At 36.0% G+C, this 6,000-nt stretch overlaps 1 non-coding gene across 1 annotated transcript; it reads right to left on the reverse strand.

Annotated features, from left to right (window-relative positions):
• Positions 1 to 5,156: 5,156 nt before the first annotated feature.
• LOC115836221 lies at positions 5,157 to 5,263 on the reverse strand. Its single transcript, XR_004031187.1, has one exon. It is a non-coding gene; the product is annotated as a U6 spliceosomal RNA (small nuclear RNA).
• Positions 5,264 to 6,000: the final 737 nt, after the last annotated feature.

Below are 6,000 nucleotides of genomic sequence, written 5' to 3' on the forward strand. Positions count from 1 at the left end.
GAAATAATAACTGACTTCTTGTGGTTTTAGAAATCCCCAGAAATTCCACAGACGAGGCTAAATCTGAATTCATCAGCTAGCCTCTATTGGTTTAGCCCTTAGTTTCTCCTGAGATTTCCCATTTGAGGAAACAATTATAGTTTAGGAGTTTAACTTATTTGTGAAGGTTTTCAGATCCTTCATTACACTATTGTATTGTGCTGGTAAATTAAAATACTCCTACAGCAAAACTGAAAGTGTATACTCTGTTCCAGGAGAATGAAAACTATTCTGGCTGGACTTCAAAATTGAGATTGGAAAATTAGATTTTGACCAGGTACATGGGAGCATATGAGCCTCCCTTTTCCTGTTGTACTTCCTGCATAGCCTTGGTGTATCAGGTATACTGAATGAATCAGTAGTCATGGGTTTACTTGAAGCGTGTCTCTTGCTGGAGTCTGAAAGTAAGTGTATTAAAAGATGTGGGTTTTTTTCCTTCTGTTCCCAGAAAAGATAACAGCTTCAAATTGGTTTCTCTGGCAACGATTCTTTAAAGGACAGTTCTCCTTCCCTTTTTGTCATCATGTCTCTGTTTAATTATTCTTGTTTCTTATCACAGTCTGTAACTATTTTGTTAGGTTATAAATTAACTTATTGTTGATGTCTCTAGTTATAATGTAAAAAATATTAAATAATAGTTTCATAAGAACAAGAGCCACAGTCTGACTTGTTTAACACTGTATCTCCAACAGTCCCTTGCCTTGCTCATAGGAGGAATTCAATAACTATGTGATGAACAATTAAACAATGAATCAAAGAATAGAAAGAGGCCTATATGAGGGATGATCTGCAAGGCAGATGGCACATGTGAGTCAGAAATTGAGGATCATATCTTCTTTCTCATTACTATGATTTTATTATGCATTTTTATTCTAGAACAGTGGATCACATATGGTTTCAGGAGTTAAATGCAATTTACTTTTATATCCTCGTCTATCACCTACTAGCTCAGAGTTGCTTAAAATATCAGGACTCAGTTTGTTACTCTATAAAACAATGTTACATCTAAGAGGGTTGCCATGAAGATAAAATGAGGTGAATTTTTAAAACACCTAGTATGTGGCATAGAGTAGGTACTCAGCAGAGACAATATTCCAGAACTTTCAGCATGCAATATGTTTTCCTTTATATATTATAAGGATAAATAGAGGAAATTATTATTACTCCCACATATAACACAATTATACTCACTTATGTGAACACATAACTTATCTGAATAATGCGATTTTGGCTCTACTATGAGACATAAAAATTGGAGATCTTCTTGTCCAACATTCTCCTAGACAGTTTCAAGACTGATGATCAAGATTTGCTGTTCATATTCCTTAGACTCCTCCCCTGTACAATAATTTTAAAACATACTGAATTTGAAAAGCCGCTTTAAAATTTCAATGGTCAAATGTAAATAGACAGTAAATGGAAAATACCATTTAAAGAATGCCAGAGGTGGGATGCCCTGTGATGTGAGTAGCTCCTTCAGACCCAAATTATTTTGCTTATCTATGGAGAAACTGAGCTGCATAAATGTTATTCCAGCTAATCTTGGCCTTCTCCTCGTGCCTTACCTGGATCATGGCTGGAAAATAGGTAGTATAACTGTTTTTTAAACTATGTCTGCATTTGCAGAAAATGCTGTTTGAGAAGTTTGGACATTTTAGTACTATCCCTATCTCTTTGGCCTTTCATTAACTCCCTATCTATTTGCTTTTTCATTAACTCTAAAGATTGCTTAAAAGCCAGGTGTTTTCTTTTTATTTGTTTGGTTTTTTTTGTTTGTTTGTTTTTTGTTTTTGAGACAGAGTCTGGCTCTGTTGCTCAAGCTGGAGTGCAGTGGCACGCTCTCCGCTCACTGCAACCTCTGCCTCTCAGGTTCCAGCCTGGCTAATTTTTGTAGTTTTAGTAGAAATGGGTTTTCACCATGTTGGCCAGGCCGGTCTCGAACTCCTGGCCTCAGGTTATCCACCCACCTGGGCCTCTCAAAGTGCTTGGATTATAGGTGTGAACCATTGCACCCGGACAAAAGCCAGGTGTTCTAAAGGTTGCCTTTGCTTGAGTCCAGGATTGTTTTCATCCTAATATAATAACATTTTTTCCTCTCATTTATTTCTACATTAAAGAAGGCTTTAGTGTTTTTACAGAAGCATTTTGACTAAGTAATGTTTTGTTCTCTGTCTTTACTATTTGGAATTTAAAGAAGGAAATTATTTTAGCGTTTTGAAATATGCCAACTGAAGGGGAATTTTCATTATTGGTGTCAGCTGGATTGTAATACTGATTAAAAGTATAATAATAAATAGAGAATATGATTTCCACCCTCAATTGTAAGGAAGGTCACAGTACCCTTATTTTGCTAATTGAAGTTAAATCTGACCAGTTCTATGCCTCACTTTCCCAGGGTGGACAGAAATTCAATTTGGTCATATTTTGAGAGATCATTCTCCTTCTTAGGGTCACACAACAAACTACAGAACTTTGTAATGCCTGGAATACGGGAAGAAGAACTACATTCTGCAATGCATCAAGTTGTTGACAAGATGCTCATTTTCTGAGCCATGTGATTATTCAGATGTGACAGCTCAATCCTTCCATGAGAAAAATGAGCAGAAGCCTAACCATACCATGGTTGTTGGCATTCTCCATCTCCCAAGCATCCACGTGCCACCCCATCTTAGGTTCCAGTGGCTCTCAAGTCCATATTTCTCCATGTGTTATGAAGAACCACATCCCCCACTACTCTCAAGGAAAAAGAAAAAATCAAAACCAAAGGAAACAAAACACCCATCTTTATTCTTCAGCTCCAAGAAATCTTCCAGAAGTTGAAGCTCTTTTAGTCTTAATATTCTATTAACTTCAGATTTATGAAGAAATGGAAGAAACCCTTCCATTTATGACAATTTAATTCAAAGCCTCTTATATCTGACCCTAGAAAAAGGGAATCCTTCTGCCTCTAGGACTCAAAGCCCAGCAAAACATTTCAAAAGAGTTCAATGTGAGACGGAAAATAGTTCTCGTTCTTTAAAATTCTTTATAAGAGCAGGATCAAAACATATTATTTGTATCTATAAATTATCTAACCACTAATGGTACCAGGACTTCTTGTCACTAAAAATACACTCTGTAATTCATTCCAGTGGAAAGCAGTGTTTATAGTGCACCTGAATTAGACTTGTGTGTATCGTCAGACAGGGGTATTGTTCTAAAATTAATGATGAGTTGTAAGATTGTATACATTTATAATTAATTTTTCAAAACCTTGGGTAGTTGGTGAGACTTATTTCAGGTTTCTTTTCTTTATTTCTGTAAGTAGCTTTGATCCTTGCATGCAGTATAAGCTACTCTAACTAGAATTTTAGCTTTAATGTTACCATCTGAAAAATATCTTCTGGTTGCAACTTTAACACATTCCTCATACATGATATAAAGTGCAAGAATGTTTTATTGGTAACATACCAGTCAGTACACTGCTATTTAAGTTCTGAAAAAAGTAGGCAAACAAAAACCAATAGGACAACAAAAACTAACTTTGTGGTCATTTTGTGATAATATGATAGAATTTTGCTCATTCTGATTTTTTAAAAAATAGCTATTTAATCATGATCTATTTTAGCACAGTCACATAAAAAAACCTAATTACTGTTGCCAAAAGGAGAATGCTGAACAATGATGTTTGTGGGATAAAATTCTTTTATGGAATTCATTAGCAGTATCAGACACAAAAATATTTATGATGTTATAAAACTGCTGGAAAAAAGAAGACATTCTGTATAGTTCAGGGTTTATTTGGGCCTCAAACTACTTTTATGACCTTGAAATTCTCCCAGGTTGTGAGTTCACAGAGTTTATACAATGTGCAAGGAACACCTTTGAAATGAGACTGAGAAGCCTTTCAATGAATTTGATCACTCGATATAATTTGCTATGAATGCTATATTCAGTCTACATAGCAAAGTTACACTGAAGGTTTGAACAAGGGAGAGGGCTATGTTCCAGTAATACAACCTTGAATATCAGACCTACATTTTAAAAATAAATATAAATAAATATATATTCATAGCAAATGATACATAAGTGATCAAATCCATTTAAAGTCTTCTCACTCTGGAGAAAATGTGTCTCTGTATGAAGTCATAGAATTTCTTCTTCATTAGGTTTTGCCTTATCTCCACCCCCCATATTTATCTACTCTAATGGACATACTTGCATACTTGTTTTTCTGTTCAGTATCCTTCTCTTCTTCCTCCTCATTTTGAAACAATACTGACACATTTCACTAACTCATAGCTGTAGTGGTAGGTCCCAGATAAAATCACTGCATTTCTTTTCCCCTGTTGTAAGTATTGGGTTAGTACTGGCCGTGTAAACTACGCAAGCCAGCTAGATATACCTTAGAACAGGTAGTTGGAATACTGTAGCCAGAGTGCTTTCTCTCCAACTGGTGTAAACACCAGTTGCTACAACTGTAAGAGGAATTAATCTTAACCTTACACTAACACTTATTTTAAAAAATCAGAGTGATTGAGGTGAATTGGATCAGCCAAATTCTGCTATAACTCTGGAATTCTAGTTATATCAGTCAATACATTTATGTTACTGTTAAGGCAATTGGAGCTGCAATTTCTCTTGTTATTTGCATAAAACTTCACAGACTTAGCAACCAAATTATTCTCTTTAGAAAAGGGAACATTTATTCCTTCCTGCCTTATCCAAGTATAAAAACTTCTGTATAGTCATAATAAAAATGACTAACTTTTTCCTCAGGCTTCTCTCTCCAATAGTTATACCGTTATTTATTTTCCCTTTGAAAACAGATTTACTAAAATGTGTGACAGGTTGTAGGCATTGCCCCAAATATCCAAAATCTAGGTAGTAATTGCTTTCTTTCTTTTTCTTCTTTTTTTTAAAATTATACTTTAAGTTCTAGGGTACATGTGCACAACATGCAGGTTTGATACATAGGTATACATGTGCCATGTTGGTTTGCTGCACCCATCAACTCATCATTTACATTAGGTGTTTCTCCTAACGCTATGCCTCCCCCAGCCCCCAACCCCACAACAGGCCCTGGTGTGTGATGTTCCCCGCCCTGTGACCAAGTGATCTCGTTGCTCAATTCCCACAAAAATATAGAATGCTTCAGGAATCTGCATGTCATCCTTGAGCAGGGGCCATGCTAATCTTCTCTGTATAGTTCCAGTTTTAGTATATGTGCTGTTGAAGCGAGCACGGTAGTAACTGCTTTTCTTGCAGGAGCAAGGTTGTAGGTTGAAGTGGAACTCAACCTACAAAACAAAGTTACACTGAAGGTTTAGACAAGGAAGAGGGCTATGTCCTAGCAATACAACTTCGAATATCAGACCTCCATTTTTAAAATAGGTAGTTTATATCCTCCTTCCTGGGAATTTCTGACCACCTCTGTGAGATCTAGCCTCCTACTATGAGGTGTTTCTTTGCTTCTGTTTTCTAGGCCGCTTGTACTGGATGTCTTCTCCAAATTCCAGTCTCCTCCTTTTATTAAAAAAACAGTAAGTATAATTTAGCTCTTTCTGCCTCTTTTTAGCTAAGATCCACATTTGTACTTCTAAGGACTCCTTAAAGTGCTCTATTAAATAACAGATTAGCCAAAGCGAGTGCTGTCCTTCAGTAGCTCAAACCTGGTGAAGGCTCTGCAATTGACATCTTCCTTATTTTGCTCTTCCATAAGACTCAGTGGAAAGGGGAATTCGTTTTCTGTGTTATTTGAATCATGCCTCTTATCTTTAGAACAGAAGTAACTTTATACACAACTTCAGCCCTTCAACGCAATTGTCTGTCTCACTCACTAGAACATGAACTCTGTGAAGGCAAACTATCATATTAACATTAGTTTCTCTCTTCACAGCACATAGGTATTCAATAAATATTTGTGGAATGAATGAAAATGTAACAGAGCAATGCAAATAAAAATTCAGTATATGAGGGAAT

The sequence above is a fragment of the Nomascus leucogenys genome, chromosome 7b (genome assembly GCF_006542625.1).
Source record: "Nomascus leucogenys isolate Asia chromosome 7b, Asia_NLE_v1, whole genome shotgun sequence".
In the NCBI taxonomy this organism is placed as follows: Eukaryota; Metazoa; Chordata; class Mammalia; order Primates; family Hylobatidae; genus Nomascus; species Nomascus leucogenys.